The 13,551-nt window shown below is 37.8% G+C and overlaps 1 pseudogene; it reads right to left on the bottom strand.

Annotated features, from left to right (window-relative positions):
- Positions 1 to 2,604: 2,604 nt before the first annotated feature.
- LOC124965800 (ribosome biogenesis protein NSA2 homolog) lies at positions 2,605 to 3,383 on the bottom strand (annotated as a pseudogene).
- Positions 3,384 to 13,551: the final 10,168 nt, after the last annotated feature.

Genomic DNA, 13,551 nt, shown 5'->3' with positions numbered 1-13,551 from the left:
AAACAAGTTACAGCCAAGCAAAGGGTCACATCTCATGTGATGTGAGTATCTTTCAAAGAGAAGCTGCATTTTCTTTCAGATCTCATTTTCCTCTCTTCTCATCTGCTGCCTCCCTTCTGCAGCGACTTCCCAATACTTGCAGTCTCCTTGGAGAGACTGCTCTGGATTCCAGGCTGTGTTGTGACTCTGGGCTCCACAGGAGTCACTTTCCTCTCCCAGCTGATGATTTTGTCAAGGGACCTGGTGTGAAACTTGTTCCTCCTTGCCAAGCCCCCTGCTGCTGACAGACCCAGACTCTGAGATACATGACCCATTGTTTTGGTCTCCTGGAGTGCTTGTTGAGTCACGTGGCATCTTTCTTTAGAGAAGAGACTCTCTGTTGTCATTTTAAACAATACAAGAACACTCTCAGCAGCAATGAGGAAATGTGTTTGTGGGGAAACAATTTGTTATTGTAAGTGGTGTTTTTAAGAGAGATAATTGGCCTTTTTCTGATCTTTCTTGGGAAAATTGCATTTCCATTTCTCCCACAGACTAATGTAAGACAAATGAATTTGTAAGTTTAGTGTGACTCATTCGCCTTGGAACCTTCCTGGCTTTCGAGATGTCTTTCGTATTTGAATCACAGATTTCAGAGTTCCAGAGGTCGTCGTCAGAAAAATGATGGCAGTGTGGGAGCCAGAACATGAGATTCCTGTGCAGATTCCTAAACCACACAGCAACTTTTGGGACATTTCCCAGACCCCATTTTGAGGATTGTTCGGAATTCCATGTGAGATTTATTCTCCTCAGGGTTTGCGAAGAGCAAAACAGATGTGATGGGTGGTTTTATTTTCTGTTTACATGTCTAACTGAATTAGCTAGGTTTACTGCCTGATCTGGAATCTTGTAAACATGGGCAGTTTATCCCAAAGATATTTTGACTATCTTGACTGGCATTGACCTTTAAGGCCTAAAAAAAGGAAGAAAAAAAACATTCCAGAAAGATATGATGAACACCAAAGGGCAACAATATTTTAAGGATTATCGTCAAACTGTTATACAGAATGCCTTTTGCAGGGATAGCTATCTCTTAATCATATAACAAAACTCTTAGTATCACAAGTGACCTCAAGGTGAGGAGGCATCAGAAGCCCCTGGTGTGGGGGCTTGTCATGGTACAACTTGCTGGGGCTCATGCCTAGCATTCCTATAGTAGTAGGTCTGTGGTGGAACCTGAGATGGTGGTAACTTCTCCATGTCTAAGATTCCCCGGAGAAGCTGATGCTGCCAGTCTGGGCACCGTTCTTGAGAACCACTGATTTAATCAACTGTGCTGAGCTTCTCCTTCCTGGAATGTTTATCTTATGACAAACTAGAAGGATGATTGGTTTAACCCTTTGAAACACACAAGCATCTTTCAAACAATTCATATGCCATATATGTCAATCATAACTCATGTTCAATAACTAATTAGAAACAAATTTATTTCAAAGGATGTTTTATAAGTATGAGGTGAGAGACACCATTGACTAAAGTCATGTTTCTCAAATTTGAGTAATTTATGGATCCATTTAAGTTATGTGTATAAGAGTGCTAGATTATGTTATAGGAAACTGGATGGGTACTCATTATGCTTGGGTAATTTGTATAACTACAATTGATAAATAAATCATAATTATAAATATACAAATTACATAAATGTCTAAATATATAAAACATACAATTATATTTTAATGTAATTAGAATTCAAATGAAAATATAAAAACAAATTCAAATTAACAATTTTAACTTAGCATGACTAGAATGGTACCTTGAGTAATTAAAGTAATGTTGGCATTGTGACTATTGTGGGACTTTTGTACAACATGCTAGAGCACCTCTGTGAGTATGTGGGAGTCGCATATTTCCTACCCATTTCTATCGAAACGCATAAGAAAGTTTTATCTGGTCAGTGTCACATGCCACGATTTGGCCTGTTCTTGGTGTCTTACGTCATTTACTTGCTAAGTCTGCCTGTTTTTTTCACCGTGATTTTTCCTCTAAGCCCTGCAGTACTTGGGAAGGCATTGTTGAATGCCAGTGTGAGCGTCCATTCTTTCAGAAGCTGTGTTCCCAGTGTCTGCTCCGTGTGCTGAGCCTCTGTCACCGGTGTTAGCTCCACTAGTCCTTAACCAGCTTCCGGGTGAGGGTATGGGCAGGCTGGGGTGTGGACGAGGAAAAGCCGGCTGGAGAGGCAGGCCTGGGCGAGGTCACGCAGAGTGTCACAAAGCAGGGTAAGGAATTTGGAGTTTCTTTGAATGGTGATGAAAAACCATTGGGGGGGGGGGTTTACTTAGGAAATGTATATTATTAAAAAAAAAATCTGGCTACTCTACGAAGAATGACCTGTAAAGGTGAGAAATGGAGTGTAGGTGTGGACCCTGACTGCCCAAGCAATTCTTTTTTATTTTTCATTTCATGTTTTTCTTTTTTTTTTTTTTTTTAAAAACAGTTTAATAAATAGTTCTCTTAATGACTACAGATATTTAAGGCTATTTAGTAGTACTCAGAAACATTGTAGTAATGATGGTTTTCCTGGTTGATTTGTAGTCTTTAATAATTATAAGAAATATAAAACTGCTGTCAAACCAGTAAGACTACATTTATGCATCCATCATTTTCAGAAGTGTTGATAACCTGGGCATATTTCCCCCAAATAACTTTGCCTCCTTGTGTTACAAGGCCCAGTTCGCTCACATTCACCTCAATGACTGTACCTTTGGTAATAACACCCAAAGTTGTATATAGTGGGAATGAGGGATTCTTTTTCACACCAAGTGTTGGCAGGCAAAAGGTGGCTTTCAGTTCAGGATGTATTACACGGGCCTTCTTGAAACGTGAGCCCATTGGCCTAATGAATCTTTCATATTTAGGTGGTTTTCTTGTAAAGCCATCTCCAACAAAGCAGACTTTAGTAACCATCCTCTTCCAGGCCTTCTTTTTTCTCTTCCCTGTTCGAATCACTTTTAATTCTTCTGTTTCTCCTTGGGAACTTGGGAAGGAGGACTTCCCATTTTCCCTTGTTCTCTTCTCGTTTTTGTTTAATCATGTTGGAAAGTACTTTTGCCGGAGTCTGTCCTTCTCTGTCTAGGAGATAGGCAGGAACTGCTCCCTGTGGAGTCTTCTCATCATCCTTTTGTTTGTGTTTCTCTTTTCATGCATCTTGATTGTCTTTTTCATTTGTATTTTCTCGGCTCGGCCATGGCGCTGTTTATGGTAGAGCTTAGCTTTCAGGTCAGTTTTTTTACCTTCTTTGAACGTTCATGAGCCTCTCGACTTTCCTTTTTTCTCTTTTTCTCATGGTAATCCAAACGATATCCATAGCGTTTATGGTGTAGTTCAATATATTCATTTTGTGGCATGGTGACAGCCGCAGATCTGCGGGGTGCAGTCTATGGGGCGAGTAGAACCTCCTAATTTTCGGGTACCCAAGACCTAGGAGCCGACTCCGCGCAACGTGGAACAGGAAAGACTCCAAGCAATTCCTTATTTTAAACACTGTCACCCATGTGATATATAACAGGACAATGTGCTCCTAATAACTTCTAAGATAATCTTCAAAATTGAAACATGTTTACAAGATACATGGAAATAATGCAAAATTTCCAGCACCTTTTTTTTTTTTTTTTTTTTGTAGTAATGAGAAAAAAGTAACAGAACTCTGAGGCCCCTCCTATATCCTCTGGACCAGTTTCAGAAGAACCCATAGAGCCATGAAGTCAGACTGGCTTCCAACACTGGGGCACCTAAATGAGCTGCTTAACCTTGCAGGGACCCTGTTTTCTCCAGAATGGAACTAATGATGCTTCTAACTCGAGGCTGTTGCGGGGTGGGGGTTCAGGCACAAGAAGTCATTACACTGAGGTTTAGGATGGTCACTTTACATATATTTACATGCATTTAAATATACGTGTCAAGAGAAAAATGTAACACACAATGAAAGCAGGTTAAACACTTTGTGATTCAAGAAGACCAGGGCAGTTATAATTATCATAGGTGAGAACAGAAAACCAAGAAATTGAGACTGGGTCAGGATGAAGGTGCCTTTCTCAGTCCTGGTTTCCTCCTACTTGTGCTTTTTGAATGTGCTATTAAATAGGACACTCTTGCTAAGGAAAGGGAAAAAAAGATTTTCTCAACTTTCTGAGAGGAATCAGTTCATTTCTCTGTAGTTATTTTTGCTTTGTAGATAAGAAAAATTTTCATTCAAGAGGCTGATCCATTGTTTTAACTTCCAGACTGAATGCTAGGTCCACATCAAAGTGGTATTCTCTGTGAGCCACTGGACTCTGTCTTTTGGTGGAATTGTGGTGATAGTTGCCTCATAATCATTTATTAAAATCTTCACAGCTGACTTCCATTTGCACCTGAATTATGGGACTACAGTGCCATTCTCTGAAGTCTGAGTAGCTGAGACTTCTCCCTAAAGCCTTGTGTGATGCAAGTCAAATTTCAGAAAAAATGGCTTGGAAAGTGAGGTAAGAGGAGGTGAAATGAAAGTCTATTCCAAGCCTTCTTAATGGTCTAAGTCTGGTAAAATTTTAATGAAAAGCTTCCTTGTACATATTATTGCAGAATATGTATTTATAAAGGGAGAAATAAAGGATTCTTATTTTGTCCAGGTCTGTTCAGTTGCTGCACTGTCCCTGCAATTACTTTTGTGATGACAATGAATAAACTTAACTCCTTCACCAAATATGCTTAAGGATAATTTCACACCCCAGTGCGATGCAGCTGCTTCTGCCCTGGCCAGTGTGTAAAAGCTCAGAGCAAGAACGCGTGGGCACACGTGGAGGGAAGCATAACAGGCTATTTCAATTTTAAACCATGGCGTCAAGAATATTGTGTGTTATCTCCACGTTCAGGCTTTTTCCCCCATGGAATAATTCCAAGGGGAAAAGAAGCCCTCATTGTGATGTGTTTAACAAAATGCTTCTGATAACTTTCTCAATGAGTAGGGCTTTGCAAGATTACGATACATTTTGCCTGGAGTCTTGTTCTCTTTTAATTTTTAAATTCAGGTATGTTTTGAGTGTGCCTCCATTTCATTTACACTTAGCCCACCAGGCTGTAGTATTCTAAGAGTTATTTGATGTTGGAGAAGTTTTATACATTTTTTATAAGCCAAGTTAAGTGTTTCTCTTTGAACCATAAAGTTGTATTTTTGCCATCTCTAAGTGGAAATCAAGACTGAAAAATAACATGGATAGAGTTCCTAATGCAGAATCACTAAAGGGAAAAAATGGGTCTCAAAATCTTTTGTCATCCAATAAGAGAATGTGCATCTACGAAGAGCCAAAGGATGAATTATGCTTTATTTTTTAATCCTTCAGAAACAAATAGAGTTTGTATAAGGCTGTTGTGATAGAATTGAAGCAAACAACCAGCCATTTGATGGTTCTATCAGAAGGTCAGTGAAATTTTAAAAAGAAGTGAAATGGTTATTTGATAGCAAGCACATATTCCCCTCCCCCAACCATGTGGATGGAATCTTTCACTTTTGAGAAGCTCAATCAGTGCCTTTTCTTTCTTTCATAAAGGCATTGAAATGCAGAGGCTAATTCAACTTTTAGTCTCTCTCTCTGCCTGAGAAACTATCCACTATTTTTTGCTGATGCATTTAGAAATTTTAAATCCCCGCATAACCTAGCTAGACAGGCCTTATTCTCCATATTTTTAAGCAATAAGCTTCTACCCTTACTGTATGAACATTAAAAAAAAAATAGACTTTTTGTTGGAGAGCCTACCTTCTCTGGTCTATGATAGACATATGAACACCCAGAGGGCTGCAACCAGCATAGAAATAGGGACCAGACAGTAAAGCTGGGGGTTGGGGAGGATTCGGCAAGTGTACACTCATGGAGTCCCTTCTAGTGGTGGTCAAATCTTGTTTTAGTTTTTTTGGCACTGCAGTCGATTTTCAAGATGTTCTTTAGAATCAGATTCAAGGGTCATGGTTCTGGTTGGAGAAGGTGGATTTTAGGAAGGGCATAGACCTTCCCTAGTGACTCCTTTCCTGTGCTTCATCTGGTCCCAGCTTGTCTCAGAGTTCTTGAGGATTAAGTTTGAGAACCACTGTGACCAATGCCAACTCCCACATTTTACGTATTAGGAAACTGAGGCAAGAGACATGTAGTAATTTTTTTATCACACTAATTTTTTTAAAAATTTTTATTTTTTGGTGGGGAATACTGGGAATTGAACTCACAGGTACTTGACCACTGAGCCACATCCCCCGCCCTGTTTTCTATTTTATTTAGAGACAGGGTCTCACTGAGTTGCTTAGCACCTTGCTTTTGTTGAGGCCGGCTTTGAACTTGTGATCCTCCTGCCTCAGCTTCCCGAGCAGCTGGAATTACAGGAGTGCTCCACTGTGCTTGACAAAAAAGCATTTTTTGACAGAATCTAAGTTCTTTTCCATGGTGTTATGCCAGGGGTCAACAAATTTTTCTGCAAAGGGCCAGAGAAAACATTTTAGGCTTTGTGTGCCACCTGGTCTTAGCTGAGACAATTTTACTCTGCAGTTGTGGTGAGAAGCAGACACAGAAGATGAGTCTTACTGTGTTCCAGTAACTTATTTATGGAAACTGAAATTTGAATTTTCTATAATTTTTGCGATGTGAGATATATTCCTAAGTTATTTTGTCTTTTGTTTTTTCAACCAGGTAGTAAAGATGATTCTTATTTACTTCTGCTATTTAAAAACAACAACAAAAAAACCCAAAAAAACCCACGATGCCATTTTGGCCCAGGGGACACGGTTTGCCATCTCTTACGCTCTATTGCCTCTGCATGCAACCTAAACAGTACTTCTCATGCACTACCTTAAAAAAGTCTAGACCTTTTTTGGGTTCATAACAGTGCTCTCTCTTTTCCATCAGTGTCTCCCATCTGACTGCCTCACTGTTCTGCCCTATATATTCTTTACATTTTCTTCCACAGCCACATCTTGTTTCTCCACAATTTTACCTTGAAGGTTCAGAACAACTTATTGAAAAGTTAGAAGAATTGTCATGATGGTTTTGCCACTGAGCACATGAATACACACTCAATCAAAGTCAGTGCTAAACCTGCCCTGATTTTATGTCCAGTTTTAGTGGTAGTGTCAAGAGAGACCTGCTTCTGTACCCTCTCAGTGCTCACAGTGCGATTGAAGGGCTCAGTAGGTATGACTATATTCTGTCTTGCTTTTCCATCTGTTATTCTTCTTAGGTGGATTTTTCTAAAAGGATGAGGATCAACAATGGAAGCAGCAATACTTACTAATTCAACTAATAAAATTCAACTAAAAAATTAGTTGAATAACAATTCAACTAATAAAATTCAGCAACCACCATGAAAGACAATATTACAAAATGGTTAAGGCACAGACCCTATCTGTAGCCCATCTGGTCGATCCCAGCTGTGCCACTAAGTAGCTGTGTGACCCTGGACAAGTTATTTGGTTGCTTCTTCCTCACTTTCCTCATGTTTAAAATGGTGATGCCAACAGGAACTTATTCCTTGTAGAGTTACAAGAACAAATGATTTAATTTATGTTAAACACTATGAACAGTGCCTGATAAATGGTTATATATAAATGTAAAATCATATTATTGGCTGGATGTCACTTCAAGTTCACTCTGCTCACATTCTCTCCCAATTCTATTTCTTTATCAAGAGACACCATTAACTGTTAGTAGTGTTAAAATGTAGATATAGACATTGTCTGTGTTTATGATGAAAATAATAGTTAAGAATTACTGAACACTTATCAGATATGCTAGATTCTATTCTAAAGACTTTTTTAAATAATGGAATTTTAAATGATGCTCTGAGATAGATAATGCTCAAATATATGTAAAGATGAGGGAACTGAGATATAGAGAAATTATTGCACCTAGCCCAGGGTGACCTGGTGTAAATAGCAGAGTCATTCCTAGAAGCAAAACAATTGAGCGTCAAACTGAAATAATAGATGCAGATTAAAATTTCACATGCTCGTGACTGAAATCTAGGTGTCAGATTGGTATGCAGGTTTTGATAGTCCTGGAACATTGTTGAATCTAAGAAGCATCTCTTGAACCTAGAAGAATATATTTTACAGAAGGACATGCAGTACTGGCTTAGGCAGTGGGCAGGAAAGCAGCAGAATGTGTCGCCTCACAAAGCGAGGCTTCTTAAGGCTTCAGGAAGACAGACTAGTGAAGTTCAGGTCTCAAGCCTCACCTCCCCTCAAAAGGTTGTGATAATGCACTTCTCTGAACATTACTTGGTACCTCTGTGGGTTAAAGAGTGACAGTTTGAGTAAAATAGGAGATTGACCCTAATAGTTATTTTATATCAATTTTGCCTTGTAAGTTTTATGTGGCTTTTTTTTTTTTTTTTCTAATTTCCTCTCCCTTGTTTAAGCTCTAAGATGAGAAGTCATCCGGAGGATGCCTCTTAGTGTAGTGGCTCATGCTTAACAGACAATGACATGCGAACCCCAGTGGCAGCCTTTACTCCTTGTTGCCCACAGCTCTCCCTGGCAAGAGCCAGTCTCAGAAGACTGACAATTGTTTGGCGTCAGAGGGGAACGTTTTAGGAGCATCTTCAAAAACTTACACACCCTAGTGGGACAACAGTCATCTCAAAAATCATGGACTTGAAAACTAGGGGCACATTAATGTGTTGGCATTAATGTTTTGTCCCGAAATGTTTCATACTGTGTTTTCTAGCAGTTCATGAACACCGCAACTTCAAAAGATATTAATTAATTGCTGACAGTTTTACCAGCATGCAATGAGATAAACAAATATAAAGTAAAACAATTTTGGCTAAATAATTGCATTATTGAAAAATACTTTTTTCACCTTCAGGTACAAAGCATTTCATTATAGAGTTTTCTAATTTTCCCAAGGGTTTACACATATCATAGCCTGCAAAAGCATAATTTTCTTTTCTTCCTTTTGTGTCTAATTATCTTCTATTTTTACCATTAAAATCAGGTAAAGATAATGTCTTGATGTAATAATTGGTTATAAATTAGTCATTTTGGTGCACTATCCTGATCCACAGACTTGTTTTCCACTTTGTGATTCCTACTTTAGTGCATAACATCACCAAAGCCAGAAATCTCAGAATTCATGAATAATCCATAGTCCACCAATGGCTAGTCCATTCTGCTTCAGGAATGCACAGCTAATATCTCCAGAGTCACTGGTGTTATCAGATCCTGATGGTAACTTACCTGGGCTATTGCCTCATTGATCCTTATTCTGTTCCAAGGAAAACAGTACTGGCAAATCCTCATTCTCCTCATTTCTAAAGAATCTGTGGCTCCATAGAGCTGTGAAGATAATGTCCAGATTTCCAACAAAAATAGCCTCAGCCACCCTATTATACATTCATGTCCCACTATTATTATTAGTACCAATTTAAATCTCCCCAATCCTCTCGAGAAGGGTCTCAAGAAGATCATTATCTGCCAGGCAAGATGGTGCATGCCTGTAATCCCAGTAGCTCAGGAAGGCTGAGGTCGTAGGATCACAAGTTCAAAGCCAGCCTCAACAAAAATCAAGGCACTTAAGCAACTCAGTGAGACCCTGTATCTAAATAAAATACAAAATAGGGCTGGGGGGTGCCCCTGAGTTCAATCCCCAGTATCCCCCCAAAACAAACAAAGAGATCATTATCTTTCATTTAAATAAATACATCGAATGACTTACTTTTTAATTTTTTTTACTACTTTACTTTTATTATTTTTTCTGCAAACCTTTGATGGAAAAAATCACTGTGTGAAATTATCTGTTGTATACATTAAAATAAAGTGAAAATGAATAAAATTCTTTAAATAATTTACATTATTTACATTCCTTTTTAAAAGTCAGATACTTATAAACAGAGGAACTATATACATTTCTTTTTTAAAAAAATTTTAGATGTTGATGGACCTTTATTTTATTCATTTATTTATATGCAGTGCTGAGAATCAAACTCAGTGCCTCACACATGCTAGACAAACGCCCTACCGCTGAGCCACAACCCCATCCCAAGAAATTATATACATTTCTTGTGCGTATTTGTAACTTTTAAAATAAGTCTTCTTAAAGATAGATATTTTAAGCCTCTAATCCTAGGGACTTGGGAGGCTGAGGTAGGAGGATCACAAGTTCAAGGCCAGTCTCAGCAATTTATCAAGGCCCTAAGATACTTAATGAGACCCTGTCAAAAAAAAAAAAAAAAAAGAAAAAAAGGGATGGGGATGTAGTTCAGTGGTAAAGTGTCTCTGAGTTCAGTACATATAAAGATAGATATTTCATGTTGAAAAATAGGAGCCTTAATGCTAAAATTATAACTAAGAGTGCTAAGAGTCCAGCTTCATTAATATTAGAAATGAGTGGTGGAATCTAACGTCAGGAACTAATGACTTCATAATATAAGGAGCATATTTTAATTAATAGTAAAATCCGCAGACTATTTGCTATCAGTACTTTAATGCTCACCACTCAGAAATGATAGAGGAATGAGCAGAGAGGCCTTTTCTTCATAATAAAACTTCTCTGATCCAAGCGTGCTGATTTCAGCAGGACAAAGCTAACTCCATATGCACTGAACAGAGGATCCTGGCTGGCTGTCTTCCTCTTCCAAGGACCAGAGCTTATTTCTTGTGACTGTGTTGGGTTCAGGGGATGCCTGACCCTCCTGTTACCTCTCAGCCTTTTTCTAGTAAGTCCCCAGTATAAGCGTATGCTACCTTCCCCTTCCTGTCTGCTGTTCAGGCCGCATACTCCCCCAAGCCCCCTAAAAACATCATTGCTATTCTTTTGGCTATTCATCTTTACTACATGAACAGACTTTTTCTCCTGGTGCCTAGCTTTTCTCAAACTAGTATCCGTCTGCCTCTAACTACCCAGAGAAAACCTCACAGATGCCAGATTCCCATAGGACTTCTGAATTCCAGGGAAAGAGAAACCCATTTGTGCCTCTTTTAAGAAAAGCATCTTGTAATCATTTATTGTCCATGATCTATTTTGGTCAATTTTTATTTGATAATATTTCAAACTTGCAGAGCAGTTTCAGGAATAGCATGAGGAATTCCTAAATACCCTTTGCACAGATTTGGCAGCAGATTGTTCTTAGTTCACTTGGTGTGTGTGTGTGTGTATGTGTGCGTGTGTGTGCATGCACACACATGCATTTATATGTATACAGTTGATTCTCATTATTCATAGTAGTTGCATTCTATAAGTTACCATGGACATTGAATAAGTAGATATGGGGCCATTTCTCCTAGGGAATAGACAGCATTAGCTGCCCATAAGTCTCTGATCACAACCTTTTTTTTTAATCAACTAATCAATTCATGATCTTGTTTAATGTTTGTTTCTGTTTTAAGACTCATTTAATGTATATTGTTGATTCATTAACACTGAATTTATGCCCAAAAAAGAGCACTATGAGTCATGCCCAGGGGAAGGGTACTTTCTCCCATAGCTTTCTTGTTCTAACAGTAGACCGCACTTCTGCACTGCCGTCGGAGGCCATTTTAATACAGAAAATCACCAACAAAAAGCACAAACCCACGTGAAAAACATGGCACTAAAAAATATGTCACTAAATAGATTGCAGAAAGGACATTTTCTTACAGTATGAACAAAACAAAACAAACAAGAAGGCGGAACATGTCCTTGTTTGACTTGGCCTGGGAACGGGCAAGTCAGCAGACTTATTAAACTTTTGCCCACTCTCAAGTTTGCAAATGATCGCTGAAGCACTGTATTGATTTTGGGTTACGAATGAATTTTAATGAGTAGGCAAATTCACAAATGTGGAATCCAGGAACAATGAGGATTGACTTACATATATCTGACCCATATACTTAGGCATTCATATTTTTTTCTGAACCATTTGAGATTAAATTGGATACATTGTGTCTACTCATTCCTAAAGTTACTTAAGTGGGAAGAGTTACTTCTTAAGAGCAGACATATTTTTACACTCACAGTAATTTAATAGTGATGCAATCCTGTTTTCTAGTCCATAGTGCATATTCATATCTCAGTGTTTGTCCCATTGATAAGATGTGTAGCCGTTTCTAGTTCCTCCTGATCTAGAACTCAGCACAGGATCACGCACTTCCTTTAATTGTCCTGTCTTGTCTCCTTTAGTCTGGAAGAATTCCTTGTTCTTTCTTTGTCTCTTTTTACCTTGGTAGTTTTGATATCTAAATGAACTTTGGGTTTTCATTTTATTCTAAAGGATGTAAGTCATTTCCATCAATATTTATTTTAATGTTCAAATTGTGCAAAATTTCCCCAGTGGGATCTCTTTAAATCTGACTCCAGTATCTTTTTTACATTTCTCCAGCATTCCTGAGCACTTCCTTCCTTTATGTCTAGCAAGATGTCCTAGGTTTTCCCTGCAAAATCATTGCTTCTTTTTAGTGTGAATGGGTTTAACTAAGATTTGGAGGCCAGGTGTATTCAGTGCTACTGATAGGTCATTACTTCTAGGAACCTTTATCAGATAGTATAAGAAATATAGCTTCCAGGGGCTAGGGTTGTGGCTCAGTGGGAGAGCGCTTGCCTAGCACATAGGAGGCCCTGGGTGCAATGCTCAGCACCACATATAAATAAATAAATAAATAAATAAATAAATAAATAAATAAGAAAGTAAAGGTTTTTTTGGGAAAAATAAATATAGCTTCCATTATTCTTTATAGATACACTTCTGCTCAAGCTAGTCTTTATGTAATGCAGTTTCAAAATTGCTAAACCACACTATTCTGGGCGGGGGGGGAAACAAATCTGAAAACTAGAATGAAATATCTGTTTATACTATTTAGGATAAATGTACATACAGTGAAACGCACACATCTCAAGTGCACAATTCAATAAATTTTGATGAATGCACCAACACCTCTATTTAAAAACAGACCATACTATATCCAGAGAGTTTTCTTCTTTCATTTCCAGTCAATCTTTTTTTCAGAAACAATCATTTTCTGATTCTTTTTAAACCATAGATTACTTTTGTGTCTTCTAGGACTTCATATAAATGGAAATATATTCTCTTCTATGACTGGTTTTCTTCACTCAAACAGTTGCAGCTACAATATTCATACACAGCTTTTATTCTTTCTTGCAGTGTTGCCTACATGTACCGTGATTGTTATTGCATCCAATTGATGAATATTTGAGTTTGTTCTGATATTTGAGATAATTATGAATGAAACTTCTATGAATATTCTTTTAAGAGTCTTTTTGTAGATAAATTTTAAAATTTTTCTTATGTAAATACCTATGTGTAGAATTGTAGGGTAATAAGAAGGTCTATGTGTAACTTTAGAAAAAACTGAGAAAAGTTTCCCCAAAATTGGTTGTATCATTTTACATTGGTACCAATAATATATGAAAGTTTAAATTGTGCCACATCTTTGTGAACAGGCCTTTATTTCCTAATATCATTTGATATTGGCAATCTTTTAAAAAATTACTCCAGAGTATGTATAATAATCTCTCATTGTGATTTTTAATTTTCATTTTCTGACTAATACAATATAAGAAT

This window comes from Sciurus carolinensis, chromosome 15 (assembly GCF_902686445.1).
Source record: "Sciurus carolinensis chromosome 15, mSciCar1.2, whole genome shotgun sequence".
Lineage (NCBI taxonomy): Eukaryota > Metazoa > Chordata > Mammalia > Rodentia > Sciuridae > Sciurus > Sciurus carolinensis.
Note: the sequence above shows the minus strand (reverse complement) of the source record. Positions and strands in the feature narration are given on the sequence as shown.